At 46.2% G+C, this 20,838-nt stretch overlaps 1 non-coding gene across 1 annotated transcript; it reads left to right on the top strand.

The window, feature by feature from the left end:
• Window positions 1-637: 637 nt before the first annotated feature.
• Window positions 638-709, top strand: TRNAV-GAC (transfer RNA valine (anticodon GAC)). Its single transcript has one exon. It is a non-coding gene; the product is annotated as a tRNA-Val (tRNA).
• The last annotated feature ends 20,129 nt before the right edge of the window (window positions 710-20,838 follow it).

Raw genomic sequence — 20,838 nt, 5'->3', positions numbered from 1 at the left:
GGCTTTACCCCCAAAACCTCCCGCCAGTGGCGAAGAGGGATCTGGCAACCCTAGTTATGCATCCTGCCCTCATAGCTGTGTTGATGCGCTGGCCAAGCCAGTAGAGATCAAAAGTCTCTTTTTAAGGGAAAAGTAGCAAACCCCAGTCATGATGGTGAGAAAGGAGTGGCGGGGGAGGCCCAGGGTTGGACTCCCAAGGTTTTCTGGGACTCTCTGTGCATTGTCTGGCTCCCTCTCCTGCACAGGGCTTCTATCCATGGAGGCTGATCATGTATAAATTATGCAAACCAAACAGACTCGCAAAATTTGCATCATTTATTTAGTTGTTTAAAAATGCAAGGCTCACGTTCTTCTCCCGGCTAACAACCACATTACATTCCAACGCCCAGTGCAATAAAATCGTTCCAATGCACTGATACAAATGATGACGATCAGTAATCACAGTGCTGCCCAAACTGCAAAGGCCATCCCCGACCAAGCCAGCAGCTCTTTCAAAGGTCATCCTTACCAGCTCATCCAGGGCAATCCTGACAAGCCCTTTTGGTAAAACGCTGCTTTGCCGTGCTTATAAATGATCTATAAGCAGCAATGGGACTTTGTGAACCTACTCTGGGGAGGCCATCCCAGAGAATGGGGAGGGGATATGGCTCAGTGGTAGAGCATCTGCTTGACATGCAGAAGGTCCCTGGTTCAATCCCCGGCATCTCCAGTTAAAGGGGTTAGGCAAGTAGGTGATGTGAAAGACCTCTGCCTGAGACCCTGGAGAGTCGCTGCCAGTCTAAGTAGGCAATACTGACTTTGATGGACCAAGGATCTGATTCAGTATAAGGCAGCTTCATGTGTTCATGTGTGTTCAATGGGCACAACTGAGGAAAAAGAGCATGACTGCACAAGGGCAAACCAAACCCCAAGGGCAGGCTAGCCATTAAATGTACAGATGAAGTTCCCAGTTGGCCATTGTCCCAGAGGGCTGCTGGCAGCCAAGAACAAGCAGGGTTGCCAGCTCCGGGTTGGGAATTACCTGAATATTGTGGGGGTGGAGTCTGAGGAGAGCGGGGTTTGGAGACGGGAGGGACTTCAATGCCATAGTGTCCAGTTGCAAAAGTGGCCATTTTCTCCAGGGGAACTGATCTCTATCACTGGAGATAAGTTGTAATAGCGGGAGAACTCCAGCAACCACCTGGAGGTTGGCAACCCTAGAGCCAAGCCCTGGTATAGGGTTGCAGGCCTGTACCTGGTAATCCCAGGAGCTTTAGGGTGTGCATGGGGGGGGGGGAGTGCTGCATGATGTGGTGATATACATGCATTGTGTGATATTCTAGAAATTCCCCCAGTCTCTTCTGGAAAGAACATAGAGATTAAGGACATTTCTTGAGCATCACGGGCACAGTGATCAAAAGTGACATTTGCCATGTCCGTGATCTAACTCTCCCACTGCAAGGGCAGGCATAGTGGCGGAGAGCTGTCGGGGGTGGGGTTGCCTGCCAGGGTGGGCAACCTGGTATGCATACCCAGTAGCTTTGCCAGCCTCACACTGCCAGTTCGGACCTGGCCAGCAGTGCCAAGAAAAGGTTCAGTTCACCCATTGCCTCCTCCTGCATCACTACAGTAGGCGAAACTATGAGAAGGGGGAATTAAACCTCTTTCCAAGCTGTGTCCACCCACCAATTCAGAGATTTATCTTGTACAGATTCTGGTACAGGTGCCAATTTGAGGAATGACAATGTAGCCGCTTACAGCAAGAAATGGCTAAAGGGCAAAAATTGGGACAAAACAGGAACAGTGCTTGACGCATGCCAGAAAAGAAGGGCTCTCCTTTCTCGATAAGGCCCATTAGAACAGACAAAAATCTTGTTCCTCAGCCCCTGTTGAGATTTCATCTGGCATTTGCTTCAACTTCCAAGCATTTTCTGAAACCACAGCACTTGGGTTTGGCACGGAGAGAACGAGTTTTGCATTAACAGAGTGAAATTTCCTTTTGGTTCTCTAATTCTTCAGATAGAAATGGGTTTCAGAAGATGAAAGCGCTCGCGTTCAGGTAACAGGATTCATGTAGCCAAAAGGTACAAGGTTTTCTTGCGTCGGGGTGTTTTCCCCCTGGAGGAGTTCAGAGGCCTTTTGAAGCTAGAATACAAAGTGGCGGAGAAAGGCCGCTTGAAGGAACGCTTTAAAAATGAAGCTCTCAGCAGGAGCTAATGGTGGCTGCTTGCTTTTAATTTGCTCTCGCTCGTGGCTGCCCGCACAAGTCCTTCCAAGACACAGCACTGGTCGAAACCTTCCCAGCCCTTTCCCTCCCAAGGTATTGCAGTCATTGGAATGGAACAATCAAATATAAGTGTAGAATGGAAAAATCAAATATAAGTGAAATGAAAAAAATCCCTCAAAGGCACTGTTGGTCGTCTCCTTCTAGTCCTGCCCCATTTCCTTTAAAAAAGGTAAAGGTAGTCACCTCTGCAAGCACCAGGTCATTACTGGCCCACGGGGTGACGTCACATCATGACATTTACTAGGCTGACTATGTTTATGGGATGGTTTGCCATTGCCTTCCCCAGTCGTATACATCGGGTTGCCAGCCCCCAGGTACTATCTGGAGATCTCCTGCTATTACAATTGATCTCCAGCTGATAGAGATCAGTTCACCTGGAGAAAATGGCTGCTTGGGCAATTGGACTCTATGGCATTGAAGTCCCTCCCCTCCCCCAAACCCCACCCTCCTCAGGCTCTGCCCCCAAAACCTCATGCCGATGGCGAAGAGGGACCTGGCAACCCTACATCTACACTTTACCCCCAGCAAGCTGGGTACTCATTTTACTGACCTCTGAAACAGGATTGCCAGATTCCCCTTTGCCATCGGTGGGAGCTTCATTGTTAGGCTTGCCAGGCCCTGTAGCTCCACCAGTGGGAGCCTTGTGGGGCTGAGGCCGAGGTGCACGATGAGCGTGCCTGTCGCAACATGCGTGCACACCCAGTGCGATGCGCCTACGTCACTTCCGGGTTTACCTGGAAGCAGCGTGGATGCTCTGGTGATCTTGGCCGAAGGTTAGCCGAGGTTGCCAGAGTATCCTTATCGCTTCCGGGTAAACCCAAAAGTGACATGTGCACTGCGTGTGTGCATACCTGCACGCAGTGCCCGCCGGCCCTCAGCTGGTCGGCGGGCAGCTTGGAGGATTGGAAGGATTTTACCTGCTACCACTGGGCACTTTGCAACCCTATTCACTGTAGTGGAGCGTGTGTGTGATTTGTGTGTAACATCACTTCTGGGTTTATCCTGGAAGTACAGGGATGCTCTAGCACATTCCTCCAAAACTGAGTGGGCGGTGGGCGGCTCCCTTAACTGGTGGGCAATTCCCCACCATTACCTAGAATCTGGTAATTACCTAGAATCCTACTTGGAGTTGGAAGGCTGAGTCAACCTTGAGCTGGCTACCTGAAACCGACTTCTGTCGGAATCGAACTCAGGTCGTGAGCAGAGCTTGGACTGCAGTACTGCAGCTTACAGCTCTGTGCCAAGGGGCTCCCTAACCTCACCCATTGAGTGTGGGCTTTCCCATCTTTCCTACGTCCCATTCTGAAGATTTGTTTAACTTCTGTAACTTATAATAACATCATTACCACAAGAAAGTTTAATGGTGTATCAGTAGGGCAGCAAAATGAAGTCAATCCATGAAATGGAGGAAGGGAGAATAATGTTGTAAGCTGCTTTGGGTCCTCATTGGAGAGAAAAGTGAGAAACAAATATTTTGATAAACAAAGAATCAAACATTTGTGCAAGAGCTCGGGCAGGGGCTACAAAAGATAGGTTTTATAGAATCTCTCATACTGTTGCATATAAAAACCAACTCTTCTTCTTCTTACTCTGTTGCAGTCCCTTAAACAGAGAATCACTCCAGAAAAAATAATTAAGGGATTCATACCTAGCTTCTTTCTGCCTTCTCGCTCCCCTTCTCTAATTTTCCTTATAAAAATATGGAAAATAATTTCCTCCATATAGCATCAGTAGAAGTGAGTTCTGACTCATGGTGGAATAGGTGTTGTTAGTCTTCAAGGTGCCACTGGACTTCTGTTTTATTTACAACAGTCATCTTGAAGAAGAAGAAGAATAGTTGTTTTTTTATATGCCAACTTTCTCTACCACTTAAGGGAGAATCAAATCAGCCAACAATCACTTTCCCTTCCCCTCCCCTCCCCACAACAGACACCCTGTGAGGTAGGTGGGGCTGAGAGAGCTCTAAGAGCTGTGACTAGCCCAAGGTCACCCAGCTGGCTTCATGTGTCGAAGTGGGGAAACACAGATTAGCATCTGCCACTCATGTGGAGGAGTGGGGAATCAAACCCGGTTCTCCAGATCAGAGTCCACCACTCTAAACCACCACTCTTAACCATTACACCATGCTGGCTCTACTAAATCTTAGTCATGATGCATACCTATTCTCTCCAGTATCACAGGAGCATGCCTATTATATCAGGTGCTATGGAACACAGGCAGGATAATGCTGCTGCAGTCATCTTGCTTGTGGGCTTCCTAGAGGCCCCTGGTTGGCCACTGTGTGAACAGACCGCTGGACTTGGTGGGCTTTGGTCTGATCCAGTATGGCTTTTCTTACGTTCTTATGTTCATCCTGGAAGCTGGGAGAGCAGATTGAGCAAGGGAGAATCTGAGGAATCTAGCAAGGCTAATTGCAAACAGCGAATTTCTCCAACGATATTTCCAGATTGTCTCGGCTTTTCAAGTGAGAAATAAAATTAAGCTCCGCAACAGGCAGCTTTGTGCACATGGCTTTGTCACGTTTATTAAGGCTCCCAGACATGCTCTGGCTATGAAAGGCTGGCAGGGGAGATGGCTGCTTTTACGTGGGGCCTGTTTGGACCCTCCTACTCACTGGGGTCCAGGGAGAAGGCTTCTCACGCACAATGCAATACAGGCAAATAAAATAACATCTCTTGCTTGCTTCTTCCCACCCTTATCACTTTTGCAGCCTGATCCTCTGCATGTTGATGAAACAGCATGTGAGCTTAGAAGCTGTGCTGTCTTCCCACTCACGGTAGGCGCTTAAGAACATAAGAAAAGCCATGCTGGATCAGACCAAGGTCCATGAAGTCCAGCAGTCTGTTCACACAGTGGCCAACCAGGTGCCTCTAGGAAGCCCACAAACAAGACAACTGCAGCAGCACCATCCTGCCTGTGTTCCAAAGCACTTAATTTATTAGGCATGCTCCTCTGACACTGTGGAGAATAGATATGCATCATGACTAGTATCCATTTTGACTAGTAGCCATGAATAGCCTTCTCCTCCATGAACATGTCCACTTCCCTCTTAAAGCCTTCCAAGTTGGCAGCCATCACCACATCCTGGGGCAGGGAGTTCCACAATTTAACTATGCATTGTGTGAAAAAATACTTCCTTTTATCAGTTTTGAATCTCTCACCCTCCAGCTTCAGCAGATGACCCCGGCGTTCTGGTATTATGGGAGAGGGAGAAAAGCTTCTCCCTGTCCACTCTCTCCAAACCATGCATAACGCTTCAACTTGTAAAACAGGGGGAAGGACATGTTTTTTGCTAATTTTTCCATCTCACTGCAACCCCTTCCTTCGATTCCCATCATGTTCCTGAGCAACACACAGATGAACAGTTTTGAGGGGCGTAGCTGACTGCCACAGGAAAAGGGGAGCAGGATAATTGTCATAGATGCAGTGTACCTCAGCTCACACAGTGTAGGATCAATATGACATACTCCTCTGTTCATCCTGCTTCTGTGTTGTTTGAAAGATCATTGTCAGGGCCTTTGGAAGGTGTACATTTTTGCAGATCCAGCACACACTGGGGCCATTTTCCTTCCTCAGCCCCAATGACTGTCATTCCTCCCCTACACACAAGGACTTTTCTTTTTAAAAAATTGAGAACCACTAGATCATTATAAGTGTTATAACTTTATAACACTATTGTCTGGATCAACTAGTTCTGAACTTCAATTTTTAAAAAAAGTACATCTCTAGCTCTTTTGTTACAGAGTTATAAAGGGAAAGGTAGATGCTGCACAGTTCCCTTTAAAACTCCACAACAAGAATGGCTGGCATTACTTTTAGAAAATGAAATTGGGAACTAGTTGGTATCAGCAACAGATATTTATAATGCTACAGTGATCCAGCAATTCCTGATTTTTAAAGTCCTCTGTTGGATGCTGTTGGAGGGGGGTTTAGGCAAGGAAAGCATGGGAAAAAACTGTAGTGTGGATGCTGTGTTGTCACAGCAAGAGCCTCTGGATTCACAACAGCAGTAAGAGCTACACAGATCATTGTCTCAGTGTGGTCTTTTGAACAATACTCTCCTTGACCTATACATCCATTTCACCCACAAAAATTTCCTCCCCAAGCTAGGTTTGTCAATCCGACAACCCTTCCCCACAGTGTGCAGATTCTCCTCCCTTTCCCCAGCCCCTCTACCTGCAGTGAGGAGAGTCTGATTACCTCCTGTCCAACTTTAATTGGCTTCAATTTAATGTACAGGCAAGGATAAACCGGCTGATATCTCAGGCCAGCGATAGAATCTCCAACCACCTCCCCTCCATCAGCCCTGCTTTAATCAGAGGCTGCCTGAGGAGGCTGAGACCCTTATCTCCTCCCCACACCCATCTCGTATCCATTTGCTAGGTCAGAAGCAAAAGGTAGCTTGATTTCAGTATTTCCTTTAAAGCCAGAAGGTGCAGCAACATACTGAGGAAGATTTGAGAGTAGGGAGAGGCTCTTCCTCCTGCATAGGGTTGCCAACCTCCAGCCGATAGAGATCAGGTCACCTGGAGAAAATGGCTGCTTTGGCAATTGGACTCTATGGCATTGAGGTCCCTCCCCTCTTCAAACTGCACCCTCCTCAGGCTCCGCCCCAAAAATCTCCCGCCGGTAGCGAAGAGGGACCTGGCAACCCTACAGATGGGTTGTCACTGAATCAGCCAGCCGCTGCATGCCTGGAACCCTGGAGGCTCTTGTTCTTACCCCATCAATTGGGGCAGGGGCAGGGTCATGGGTATTTTGCGGGATTTCAGGCATGAAAAAGGGGTGAATTTATAATACTGGCTCCTATTTAGAAATATACAAATATACACTCCTATAAGCAGACAGAATAACTGTGAATCCTGCATCCAATCCTTTCCTTATGAGCCACTGGATCCCAAGGATGATGGCCTGAACGTTTCTCTTGCTCCTTACCATTTCTGATTAATATCTGTCCAGGTGAAGTGACTGCTGTCACCTTTCAAAGACACTCTGTATGTGCTCTGAGGCATTGTTTCCTCATGGTGTGGCAATCCTGCAATGGGCAGTTACTATTGCTCTACCAGGCCCTGAAACGTCTGCGACCGACAGGCATTTAAGGGAACAGACAATACTTAACAGAAAATGCCTCCATATGGCAAGTTCTGACAAGCAGCTTTTTGTTAGTCAGTGCAACTGAAACAGCTGCCTCACTTTAGGCCATTTTTGACAGTTAGGCTTTCTTTGTTGCCCTGACAGCAGCAGCAGAAGCAGCAGCAGAAGAAGATGAAGAAGAAGAGGTGGTTTTTATATGCCAACTTTCTCTACCACTTAAAGAAGAATCAAACTGGTTTACAATCACCTTTCCTTCCCCTCCCGACAACAGACACCCGGGGCTGAGAGAGCTCTAAGAGAGCTGTGACCAGCCCAAGGTCACCAGCTGGCTGCATGTGGAGAAGTGGGGAAACCAACCTGGTTCACCAGGCTAGCGTCCTGGTTCACCAGGCTAGCGTCACTTGGAGGAGTGGGGCATCCAACCCGGTGCTCTAGATCAGAGTCCATGGCTCCAAACCACCACTCTCAACCACTACACCACGCTGGCTACATAAAATTCTTCCAGGAGGAGAAGTTGACAGGAGGCTTTTTTGGACACTACATTGCTCCACCCCCAGTTCTTTTCAAATTTCACCTGTAAACTGGTTGCAAAGGTTTTCTCTGACCGGAACTATTTCACGAGGAAAACATCCCCCAGATGTCAAGGACCACTAAGGTTCTTTGGTTCAAGTCCCTGGCTTCATAATGGCTGCGATGGCCAAAATGTCAACATCTGTATGGCCCCCAACCCCGCAGTCATTGCTTTCTGCTCTCACTGGCCAAAGATGTAGAAGTTGTTTTGGCGGAGGGGACATTGAGGTGTTGCCTAGCAAACGCAAATAAGCAGTGCCCTGGTTTTGCCTAGGATGCCGAAAGGAGCCTGGGCTGGCCAGCTGCATTCCTGCCAGGGAATTATGTTCATGCCTGACACTGCTGAAGGAGACGCACCCTCTTCCTGTGCGTTCCTCCAGAGGAAAGTGTCAGCTAAGGCTTCCTGGCTTTCGGCCTCTGCCCATGCCCCCCCGGCATCTACACCTCAATGGAGACCTGCCAGGCTAATCGTCACTGAGTTACCAGGTCCCACGGAACAATGCCTGGGAGCCCTGGCAATCACCTAGCTATTTCACACATTAGTTTCATGTATGGTTTTTCCTGTGAATAGTTACCGGCTGTTACCTTCTGTATTGTTTCCTTATACCTAAACCATCAAGGCAACTCTGCCTCAACTCGGCCCTTTTGTATTGCGTCCTGAAACTCATCAATCCTATTGTATGAATCCTTTAAATGTACTGGTGTTTCCCCATGTCTGCCTTCTAGCCTTATGTCTCAATGGACCCACTGAACTCGCTGGCTTTCTTAAATAAAACTTTTAAACTCGCGATTATGTCTGGAGTAAAGTTCCTTATGAGAGAAACGCAACGAGGGGCTGGAGTCTTATAGAAAGGAATCATCTTCTGTCGGAGGAGAAAGCCGAATTCGAGCCTATTCAGGGTTCTGGAGAAAACAATATCCATCAACTGGCCTCTTTTGCTGGACAAGGAAGGACAAGGTGAGTGATGGGTCTCAGCTGCTGCGTCTCAGGCGAGGCCCTGGATTGGGACAACAAGCAGAGCAGACTGTGTTCCTGTGTGCACTGAGGCGTCCTGCAGTCATGGTTCCTACTTTGGTCATTTTTTATCCTCCGCCAACAAATGATGAAAAATCCAAAGGACTTGGGAAGGTGGGGGAAGGGGGAGAAGACGCTTGCTTTTTCACCTGCGGGAAGACAGCTATTCATCTAAAGAGGGTACAGCAGCCCAGCAAGTCTCCCCACATACCCCCACGGCAGCACAACCCCCAGGCAATGGATTCTTTGCAACTCGGGCCACATTGCCAGGTGTTGGGTTTCTGACAGCCAGAAAAGGGGAGGGAATACTGAAGGCTCGGGTGGATTGGGGATAGGGTTACCAACCTCCAGGTACTAGCTGGAGATCTCCCACTATTACAACTGATCTCCAGCCGATAGAGATCAGTTCCCCTGGAGAAAATGGCTGCTATGGCATTGAAGTTCCTCCCCTCCCCAAACCCCACCGTCCTCAGGCTCCACTCCAAAAACCTGCTGGTGGCAAAGAGGAACCTGGCAACCCTAACTGGGGAACTTATGTTTTCGTGCCTACTTCATGAGCAACGTTTGCTAGGGGGGGGGTGTCACATGATGATTAGGGCTGAGCTGAAATTGGGGGTGCATTTTACCATTGGCAAAATGCACATCCATTGCAGTGATAGTCTTTTTTTGGGGGAAGGGGAGGCGCAAAAAATATTGACTTATTCAGAATAAAGGCGGGGACCAGAGGAGTCAATGAGGGTCAAGGGAGCCAAGCTACAACACGTTGCATAATTCATGGGATTGCCCCAGAGACTTGATACCATAGGACAGCTTAGGGTTGCCAACCTCCAGGTACTAGCGGGAGATCTTCTGCTATTACAACTGATCTCCAGCTGATAGAGATCAGTTCACCTGGAGAAAATGGCCTCTTTGGCAATTGGACTGTATGGCATTGAAGTCCTTCCCCTCCCCAAACCTGCCCTCCTCAGGCTCCGCCCCAAAAACCTCCTGCTGGTGGTGAAGAGGGACCTGGCAACCCAAGGGACTTCAATGCCATAGAGTCCAATTGCCAAAGTGGCCATTTTCTCCAGGTGAACTGATTTCCTTTGGCTGGAGATCAGTTTTAATAGCAGGAGATCTCCAGCTAATACAAGGAGGTTGGCAACCCTACAGTTTGGTCAGATCTGGCAGGGAGTGGCCAAGGTCGTTGGCCAGCTAATCCATTGCCCTTACCCTCTCCTCTGGTGCCTTGGATTTCTTTCTGATCATTGTCCAAGGTATAGGGCTTAGCAGCACCCTACGGCATGGTTGTAGCAGGCCAGACATTATGAAGCCTGCCTCAGCTAGTAGCTGCAGCAGGCCCAACCCTGATATGAGGACCAATGATGGGGAAGGGAAGTAGAAAGCCTTCATATCTCCTCTGACTTCTGAGTGAGAACTCTAAACCAAACAGCTAAGCACAGGAATAAATTAGAGACCCATGTATTAATGGATGTTACTTTTCCCCAATGTTTTTGTAATAGCAACATTAATGAAATTGGGGTTTTTTTGCTGCATATTTGATTCATTAATATTTGAATGCACATTAGGTGCCATGTTGAGCATCTATAATCAATGACAGACCATTGCATACAACTGTGCTCAGTGGATAAGGACTGATTCTAAAGTCACTAAGGCAGAATTGCAAGGGATAGTTGAAGATTCCTGCTTGGGAGAGGCAGTCAAGGGATTTGGTGAGGATATTAGAAGAATTTCGAAAAGGCTAGCAATAATTTATTTATTTGACGAATATCCTACTCTTTTCTGTGGGCTCAGAGTGGCTTATAGTATTTTTTCCACAAATGCAAACATGCCTGTCTCCAGTTGTTTCATAATCTAAGTGATTATATTTAATAGACAAAATTTAAATACATTTGCATAATACCAGAATTCCAATTAAAGGTTGCCTTTGTGAGTTATCAAAGGAAGCACCGAATAGAAGTCCCAGTTTCATAAACAAAAACCTCACTGTTAGAAGGAAAGGCCATATTTAATGTTTTTATTGCTTATTGTATTAACCCAACAGAGTGAGTGAGTGTTCTATTTTTTAATGAAATTTTAAAAAGCCTACTGATTAAATTTTTTCTCTTACAAATAACGATCATCCTCTCGTTTATCTATCGATTAACCTGATCAAAACTTTCATTTCTTCACACGTAAGTGAAGATCAAGGAGGGCAAAACTGGAACAGGAAGCTGCCATTGGACCTCCTTTGAACACTGTCAGCTTTAAGTCAAAGGCATTTTACCCATTACATAGAAAAAATGAGTAGATGAGGTGACAAAATGCTGGACTGAATCATAGAATCATAGTTGGAAGGGACTACCAGGGTCATCTAGTCCAACCCCCTGCCCAATGCAGGAAATTAACAACTACCTCCCCCCACATCCCCAGTGACCCCAACCCTCCCCCCACCATGCAGGATCCCACAATCTAAGCACTCCCGGCAGATGGCCATCCAGCCTCTGCTTAAAGACCTCCAAAGACGGGGACTCCACCACCCTCCGAGGCAGTGCATTCCACCGTCGAACAGCCCTCACCGTCAGAAAGTTCTTCCTAATGTTTAGGTGGAATCGCTTTTTGATTAGTTTAAATCCATTACTCCATGTCCTAGTCTCTGGAGCAACAGAGAACAAGCTAGTTCCCTCATCAACATGTCATCCCTTCAAATATTTAAACATGGCTATCATGTCTCCCCTCAACCTTCTCCAAACTAAACAAACCCAATTACCTAAGTCTCTCCTCTTAGGGCATGGATTCCAGACCTTTGACCATTCTGGTCACCCTCCTCTGGACATGCTCTAACTATGTGGACTATACCACATCCAACTGCAGGTGGAGGGTTGTATTTTTTAAAAAAATTATATGCTCTGCAAGAAGAAGGCTAGAACCTCAGCGGAAAGGATACACTGAACCTGATGCCCTAGTTTACTACATGTGAAGAGGTTTTTTTAAAAAAAAAACCAAAAACAAGCCATTCAAAATAATGACAGTTATTCTGCCTCCTTCTGGATCCTTCTGCCTCAGCTTCCTATATCATTCTATGTAATGTGCAGAGTATCTTTCAGCCTCGCACAAATAAAATCGGAACTGGAGCAACTGTGTTCCAAAATGGCATTCACGGCATTTTTTCCCCATTGCTTCCCTTTCATGTGGAAGATTTTGTCATCATCTCTGCAGTGTTACAGACTTTAGGAAGGACCATCTGCCTGCATGATTAATAGCCTCTCTCAGCCAAAACAGCAGAGACAAATCTCCTCGGGAGTCCCACAAAGAGAAATGAAGTAACAGGCTGGCTAATTTTCAGCCATTATTTTGAAGCCCAAAACCCCTTTCTGGCATCAATTTAGCTATTATTTCAAAAACTAATTAATCTTCACTCAGGCAGCTCCAAGGGACCTGTGTTTAGATAATTAACGGCCCGTGGATTATGAAAAGGCAAAACTTTCCATCAGCTCCAGTTCTCGCCTCTGAAAACCTTCATGATCTCACGCAAACGTCTTTCATCAATCCACCTTTTTCCCTGACAATTAAGAACAAATAATTAGTTATGATGGATCCTGCTTGCTTTCTCATGGCTCTTACACTAATTCTTTCCCCCCCCCTCCCTCACACTCCCAAGAAATGTTCACCATCTGGGCAAATTTTTCACGGCTTTGCAACTCATGTCAGCTAAGCAGGTGACTTTTCACTGTGGGTGCACTGCACTGAAAAACTGAGGTTCGACTTTGGGGTTTCCTTTTGCCGTTAATAAACTTCTGTTCTGCTTTTTCATCTCCTTCAAACATCCTAATCTGCAGATGTTCTCCAGCCTCTCTCTCCAGATTCCTTCTGAATAGGATTTTGTAAACGCCTTTTGGAAGGCCTGTCAGGATCAGCCAGCCATCAGACAAGGAGTTTTGTGATTTGCGTGCCTTCAGGCAAGTCAACCGTCCGCAGTTGCTGAGCGGAGAAAGGAAGAGTCACATTGGCCTTCCAGTTCCTTCTAAACCCTACCCCCAGATTCCTCCTGATCTGGTTAGGTCTGGAGGTTTGAACAGAAATCATTCACACCTCCCATTCAGTTCACAAAAAAGCAAATTTCAAGCTTGTTCCACCTTAAACTGCCACAGTCTCTGTTTGGAACTAGCTTCCCCCCCACTCTGCTATCCACGGCTCTGCGTGTCATCTTTCTGCTCGCTTCAGACGAGCATCTGCCAATGATACCATCCATTCACAGGAAAGATTTTTTTATGCTCAGGTAATCGATACTGAACTGATCCTAGAAGCTAAAATGACTAAACTGAGGCTATCGTATTTTGGTCACGTCATAAGACGACAAGAGTCACTAGAAAAGACAGTCATGCTAGGAAAAGTTGAGGGCAGCAGGAAAAGAGGAAGACCCAACAAGAGATGGGTTGACCCAATAAAGGAAGCCACATCCTTCAATTTGCAAGATCTGAGCAAGGCTGACAAAGATAGGACATTTTGGAGGACTTTCATTCATAGGGTCGCCATGAGTCGGAAGCGACTTGACGGCACTTAACACACACACACACACAATCGATACTGAGCAAGACCTGAGCAAGGCTGTCAAAGATAGGACATTTTGGAGGACTTTCAATCATAGGGTCGCCATGAATCATAGAGTTGGAAGGGACCACCAGGGTCATCAAGTCCAACCCCCTGCACAATGCAGGAAATTCACAACTACCTCCCCCACACACCCCTAGTGACCAGAAGATGGCCAAGATGCCCTCCCTCTCATCATCTGCCTAAGGTCACAGAATCAGCATTGCTGACAGATGGCCATCTAACCTCTTCCTAAAAACCTCCATGGAAGGAGAGCTTACCACCTCCTGAGGAAGCCTGTTCCACTGAGGAACCGCTCTAACTGTTAGAAAATTCTTCCTAATGTCTAGACGGAAACTCTTTTGATTTAATTTCAACCCGTTTGTTCTGGTCCGGCCTTCTTGGGCAACAGAAAACAACTCAGCACCATCCTCTATATGACAACCCCTCAAATACTTGAAGATGGTTATCATATCACCTCTCAGTCTTCTCCTCTTCAGGCTAAACATACCCAGCTCCTTCAACCTTTCCTCATAGGACTTGGTCTCCAGACCCCTCACCATCTTTGTTGCCCTCCTCTGGACCTGTTCCAGCTTGTCTACATCATGTCTACATCGGAAGCGACTTGATGGCACTTAACACTCACACAATCGATACTGGGTGGGAGAGAAAGCACAAGGGTAAAGGAGGAGACAGAAGGAAGGCCATCACAATGGAACTGTTAGTTTGTGTAGGACTTCAATATGTTTTAGTAGCATATTTTCCTCTATCCCACTTTTTCCTATTTCATCATCATTCCAGAGTGCCTTCCAGTCTGGCTACCAGCAGGAGTCGCCATTCTCACCATATTGAGTATTCCTGGATCTCTTTTATTCTAATGTAGTTGCCCTCTGTACAGTTCAGCATCCTGCCTGCTTCTGTGTTTCTTTAATTTTTGGAGGTCTGGTCCCAGGGGAGCTCAGGGCTTCTGCAACTTATGAATATGCATAAGCCCCTCCCTGGAGATTGCAATCTGTTGCTGAGTTATCTGACCTTTCTCCTTTCTTCCAGCAAACATGTCGATTGCACATTTCCCCTAGTTTCTGACTGAGTCACTCCTGAAAAAGACACTGGCAGAATCTCTTGCCTATCCTCCGTCTAGACCCTTTGTACGACTAGGCAGATGCTGTGTTTCTTTTGCTTGCCTCAAGTTCAGCTGCTGGGATGTTGCAGTGCTGAGACAATCAAATTTCCTTCTTACTGTGAAGGTTTGGCATTTTGTGGCTTTGTGATGAGTGTGCATTTGACTCATAACTGATCAAAATCTGATCCAAACATGCCTTGTTCACTTAACCTCAGAAGAATAGTGAATCTGAATCAATTTACCCCTGAATTTTGGAAAGCGCTGAGTAGGCAACAACTAAGCCTTATTTTTGATGACCTAACAATGGCTGTGGTTCCACCCTGAGTTCACACTAGATTCCCCTGAACTGCCTATTATTTCCTGTTTTCCCCCAGGACAATGAGAGGAGACAGTGATGCCACTGATATGTTCCTGACATGGATTTTATCCAACCAGAGCACTTAAACAATATTCATGCCAAACAAGATTGAACGATGGATGTTCCCATGCACAGCAAGCCTTCCCCCAAGTCACTACATTGACTCAGAGGCATAGGATGGCTTTAGGGCAGCTAGGTCTCCTGCTATAGCAGGAAACATCTGAGCTCCCATTGCTCCAGGCTCCCTCTGCAGCTTGGTAGTCCAGCAAGATTTTTTTTAACATTGGCATTTAGGGCTGTTAAACTTGGAAAGAAGACGGCTAAGGGGAGACATGATAGAGGTCTATAAAATTATGCCTGGTAGGGAAAGAGTTGACAGGGAGAAGCTTTTCTCCCTCTCTCATAATACTAGAACCCGGGGTAATCTGCTGAAGCTGGAGGGTGAGAGATTCAAAACAGATAAAAGGAAGTATTTCATCACACGATGCATAGTTAAATTGTGGAACTCCCTGCCCCAGGATGTGGTGATGGCTGCCAACTTGGAGGGCTTTAAGAGGGGAGTGGACATGCTCATGGAGGAGAGGAGTATTCATGGCTACTAGTTAAAATGGATACTGGTAATGATTAGGGTTGCCAGGTGCCCCATGGTGGCAGGCAAACCCCCGGCAATTCGCCCCTCTGCCCATCGACCACCTGAGGGTTGGTGGGCAAATGTGCACTCACACATACACACCGTGTGCATGTCACTTCCAGTTTACAAGGCTCGTGAGGGGCCTTACATCACTCAGACTCTTAGCCACAGGGCTCCTGTGTTCAGTAGGCATCTAATTTTTTTAACAAAAGTGGAAGGGGAGGGGAGCTGGTTTCAAGCAATCAAACGCTATCACCCGCATTACCTAACTTTGCTGCACTGAGTGCTCAGCTGTTTGAAGGATTTTCCTTCCTCTCCAGCCAATGTGCAAGTAAAAATTTTAATTGCCTCTAGAAAGGTAAATTGTTTCCCTACCTGCCTGAAATTTAGCAGGAAGGATCCCTTGGGTGCGGGGCAGAATCTCTGAGAATTTTACCCCGATGGTTGAAAGTCCAAAAAGTTACAGATGGCTTGGGAAACCAATGGAGAAGTCATCCAAATGCAGTGGTGACCTTAAAAAATGTGTTATAGTGACATTAAGAATAACAAAACATTTAACAAGCCAAATGAGCTGAATCTAAACTTGAATAAAATTTCTGTGTATGTTCTTAGTGCTGAGCCACAAGTTGCTCAGATTGGGGAGCCAAGCCAGAGTCAACAGATTTATTGGACTAACTGGAACCTTATTGCCTTGCTAAGCTGGTAGATGCAATACCTTCTCCAGCCACCTACAGTGGTGGCACCAAAACATAGCAAAGACCAAGGTCATTTATGCATGGTTGCTTGAACCTCCTTTATTCCCTGTTTCAGCCAGGATCAAATTTTTCTGTATGCATGTTACCTCATTCCTTGTCGGCTCAACCCTGTTTCAATGCAAAATGAACCCGGCTTTTCCCATGCCTCTTCTGGCCCGAATTAAACCATTCATCCTGGCTCATTCCGGAATCACTGAGCGAGCGTGCAACTTTCTCGAATTTAACTTCGCCCCACCCTTTTCCAAACCCCTCTTCAAGGCAGCATGCAGCTAGCCAAACAGGGAAGCACAGAAGATTGGCTTCTCTCACAGCCAATCACAAAGCAGTGTGTAAAGAGGCAGGGATTCAAGTACTTCCTGTTACCTCAGAGCTCTTTCTGAGCAAAAGAAAGGCTTTTTAAAAACGGCTTTTTAAAAAAAGGCTTGGATTTCTCTCTCCCCCCCTTCTTTCAGATTTCTCCATTTTTTTTTTGTTTTGTTCTTAAAATGCTTTTTTATGCGGCAGTTGGGTTTTGGGGGAAGGAAAGCTTCTCTTGCGAGGTAAGCCAACCACAGGGCAGCATTTAAAGGGGTGGGACTTGTTTTGAACTTGGGAGACTGCTTTTCTGTATTCATGCCTCCGTTAGCACACAGTTTTGTCCCTGATCATTCCAGCCAATGCATACAGTTTCCCCCAACCCGGGTTACTTTGATCCTGGCTGAAACGGGGAATAAAGGAGGTTAAAGCGACCATGCATAAATGAACCAAGACAAATGTGAAGGGCAGCAAACCTACAACAATAGACTTGGTCCATGATGGCATATCCCTCTCCAGATTGTACTAGTATCCTGGTGAGACAGGGAAGGGATAGAAGACTGTGGAATCTGGAAATGAAGATGGGAAGCCAGTAGGGAGTCTGTTGAGATAGAAGGTGTTTTGGCCAAGGCAGGAAATTCCTTCTTTCTGTCTGAAGCGTAGGTCCAGGGCAAACAGGAGCTATGTGAGTCCTTGAGTGAGTGACAGGTGGAGATTCATCTCTCTTTCACTCTCTGATCACAAACTAGGCTGCACCCCTAAGGACACCTTCCTGAGAGTAAGCTCTAATGAATAACATGGTGTTAACGTCTGAACAGACCTGCTTAGGATTGCTCCCCAAAGAAGAGTAGAATGGGCATGAGCCCTGGGTGAGCCAAGTCATAGCAAGAGGGCAGAAAGAAGAGAGAAGCATTGCCACAACTCACCTAGCCTGATTGGAACCAGCATGGTTTAGTAGTTAAACTGTCAGAACAGGGAAATTGGGGTTCAAATCTCTGCTCTTTATAAAGTTCACTAGGTGACCGTGGGTGAATCATTGTCTCAGAACCTAGCTTACTTCACAGGGTTGTTGTGGGCAGGGAGATGGAAAAGGGAAGAATCTTGTGTGCTGTCCTGAGCTCCCTAGGTGAAGACTAGGATACAAATGCAGTGTATAATCTATTGACTGGAAGAAAAGAGGGATATAAATGTAAGGAGTATAACATATAACCCATTGACTGATACTAAAGTAGGATTTAAATTTAAATCATATAATGTATAAGAAGAAGAAAAAGAGTTGGTTTTTATATGCCAACTTTCTCTACCACTTAAGGAAGAATCCCCTTCCCCTCCCCACAACAGACACCTTGTGAGGTAGGTGGGGCTGAGAGAGCTCTAAGAGAGCTGTGACTAGCCCAAGGTCACCCAGCTGGCTTCATGTGTAGGAGTGGGGAAACAAATCCAGTTCACCAGATTAGCCTCTGGCGCTCATGTGTAGGAGTGGGGAATCAAACCCCGTTCTCCAGACCAGAGTCCACTGCTCCAAACCACTGCTCTTAACCACTACATCACGCTGGCAGGTGTGGGACTTTTTCCTCCTTCCTTCCCCTGCAGGTGGGGGGGGGAGGGTAGGCAATGGCTTCCTACCTCCCCAAGGAATGAGGGAAAGAGGCCCCACCACCCTGAGAGGAGGGGGAGAAGTGAGGAAAGCGGTTGGCAGTTTTGTCTCCTTCAGCCCTGAGACATGGGGGAGGGGGGGAGAAAGCAAGTGGCAGGCGCACCGCCTGCCTCCCCGAGTTATGGGGGGCAGGGTGTATCTAGGGCTGGCCTTGGGTCCTTCTGCCTCATTTCCTCCGAGCTCACACGTGCTGAAATAAAAGGTCACCTTTGCTGTATGCAAATGTCTCCGACATTATACCAGCAAACAAAGTTATCTGTGCCTCCCCTTACCCACATCCTCTCTGCTCAGTCTTCACTGGTCTGTATCTTGCCAATTAAGTATGTACAGGTAACATGTTTTGGGTTGGGTTTTTTTTAACAAGGCCCCATGTATTGCCTTTCAAATATGTCAAGAATGATGAGGCAGCCAGAGGAACGAGGCCAGGCAGGTACCAGTGGTGGATCCAATTAGCTGCCGCAACATCCAAGCGGAGGGTCCTGCAACCGCCACTCCTCTGTCACCTAATTGCGGCCTCCACCTGATTGGTGCTTGCTGGTTGTCTTTGTTAATTTGCAAATCTCACTCGGCACCAAGGGTTTCCACCCTTGAGTTTATTAAATGAAAGCCTCGTCTGTCTGTGCAGATAATGCCAGAAATAATTAGGACTCGCTGGGGTTTGTCGGCGTCCTTAAACTGCCCCACCGCTCCAACGCCACATGCATGCTAAATATTGCAGCTCCTTTGGTCTGCGTTCAAAGGAGGTTGTTGTGATCTTTTGTCTTTCGTGGCATTAAGGTTAGTTGAGCCCCCCCCCCCCCAAGTTAAAGAGTTGGTTTGATATAATGGTTATAAAAAGGTAAAGGTAAAGGTCCCCTGTGCAAGCACTAGGTCATTCCTGACCCATGGGGTGATGTCACATCCCGACGTTTACTAGGCAGACATTGTTTATGGGGTGGTTTGCCAGTGCCTTCCCCAGTCATCTTCCCTTTACCCCCAGCAAGCTGAGTACTTCTTTTACTCGGAAGGATGGAAGGCTGAGTCAACCTTGAGCCGGCTACCTGAAACCAACTTCCATTGGGATCGAACTCAAGTCATGAGCAGAGCTTGGACTGCAGTACTGCAGCTTACCACTCTGTGCCACGGGGTTATAGCACTGGGTTTAGAGCTAGCAGAACAGAGTTCAAATCTCTGCTCAACCTGCAAAGTTTTTTTTTTTGAAAAAAAATATTTTTAAAATATGACAGATAGGAAAGAGAAAGAAGAGGGGAGGGAAAAATTTGAGAAATGATATACAATACATTTTTCTTTTTCTTCCATGGCATCCAAAATATATTATAGTAGACTAATACAATAAAAGCTATTTATTAAAAATAGTATCAGATATTTTCAGTGTTTCTTCTCCTATCATCTTTTCTTCTCTTCTTGTCTTCATTTCTTCTCTTCTAAGTAGACAAGGTCGATTATTACCCAAATTAGATTATAATGAATGTAATAACACAATGCGACCTACCTAAGCGAGTAGGTATTTACAATATAATTTGAAATATGACTTTTTGTATATCTAATATCTACGTGCATGCTAAATATTGCAGCTCCTTTGGTCTCTGTTCAAAAGAAATTCTTATGATCTTTTCTCTTTCGTTGCATTAGTGTCAGTCAAGCCCCCCCCTAAGTTAAAGAGCCAGTTCGATATAATGATTATAGTGCTGGGTTTAGAGCTAGCAGAACGGAGTTCAAATCTCTGCTCAACCTGCAAAGTTTATTTATTTAGAGGCATTCAAATCCCACCTTGCTGGGAAGAATGGCGTTCTAATGTCATGTCCATTGTGGGCTCATTGGGTGGCGCTAGGCAAATCTACTCCTTGGAAACGGGGCAGGGTAAATTTTCCAGTGAAGAGTGGGTAGGGTTGCCAGTTCTGGGTTGGGAAATACCTGGAGATTTTGGGGCGGAGCCTGAGGAGGCGGGGGTTTGGGGAGAGGCTTCAATGCCATAGAGTCCAATTGCCAAAGTGGCCATTTTCTCCAGGTGAACTGGTCTCTATCGGCTGGAGATCAGTTGTAATAGCGGGAGATCTCCAGCCACCACCTGGAGGTTGTAATGAAAAAAACTGAGCAACTTAGACTAACCAATATCACATCAAAAACTATATTGCAAACATTACAAAACCAGCAGTTACATATCACAGAATTGTGTTACTTACCTTTCTGTCGACTGTATATTCTAGCTAAGCACTATTTGTGCATATGTGTTTTGGCTAATTATTATTTGTTCATATGAGACACTAAGCATCATTTTCTTGTCAATTTATAACATTTGAGAATTTTTGTCATATATGACTTTGTTCCACATAGTTGGATTCTTTGATGTGTAATGAATTATTGAGGTTTATATGTAAGTGCTGGTTTTTGTAATGTTTGCAATATAGTTCTCGGTGTTCTATTGGCTAGCCTCAGTTGCTCAGTTTTTGTCATTACAATAACGATTTGTGCAACTATAGTTCCTGCCTTTTTTATTATAGTATAC

The sequence above is a fragment of the Euleptes europaea genome, chromosome 13, assembly GCF_029931775.1.
Source record: "Euleptes europaea isolate rEulEur1 chromosome 13, rEulEur1.hap1, whole genome shotgun sequence".
NCBI lineage: Eukaryota > Metazoa > Chordata > Lepidosauria > Squamata > Sphaerodactylidae > Euleptes > Euleptes europaea.
This window is presented reverse-complemented; position numbering and strand designations above follow the sequence as displayed.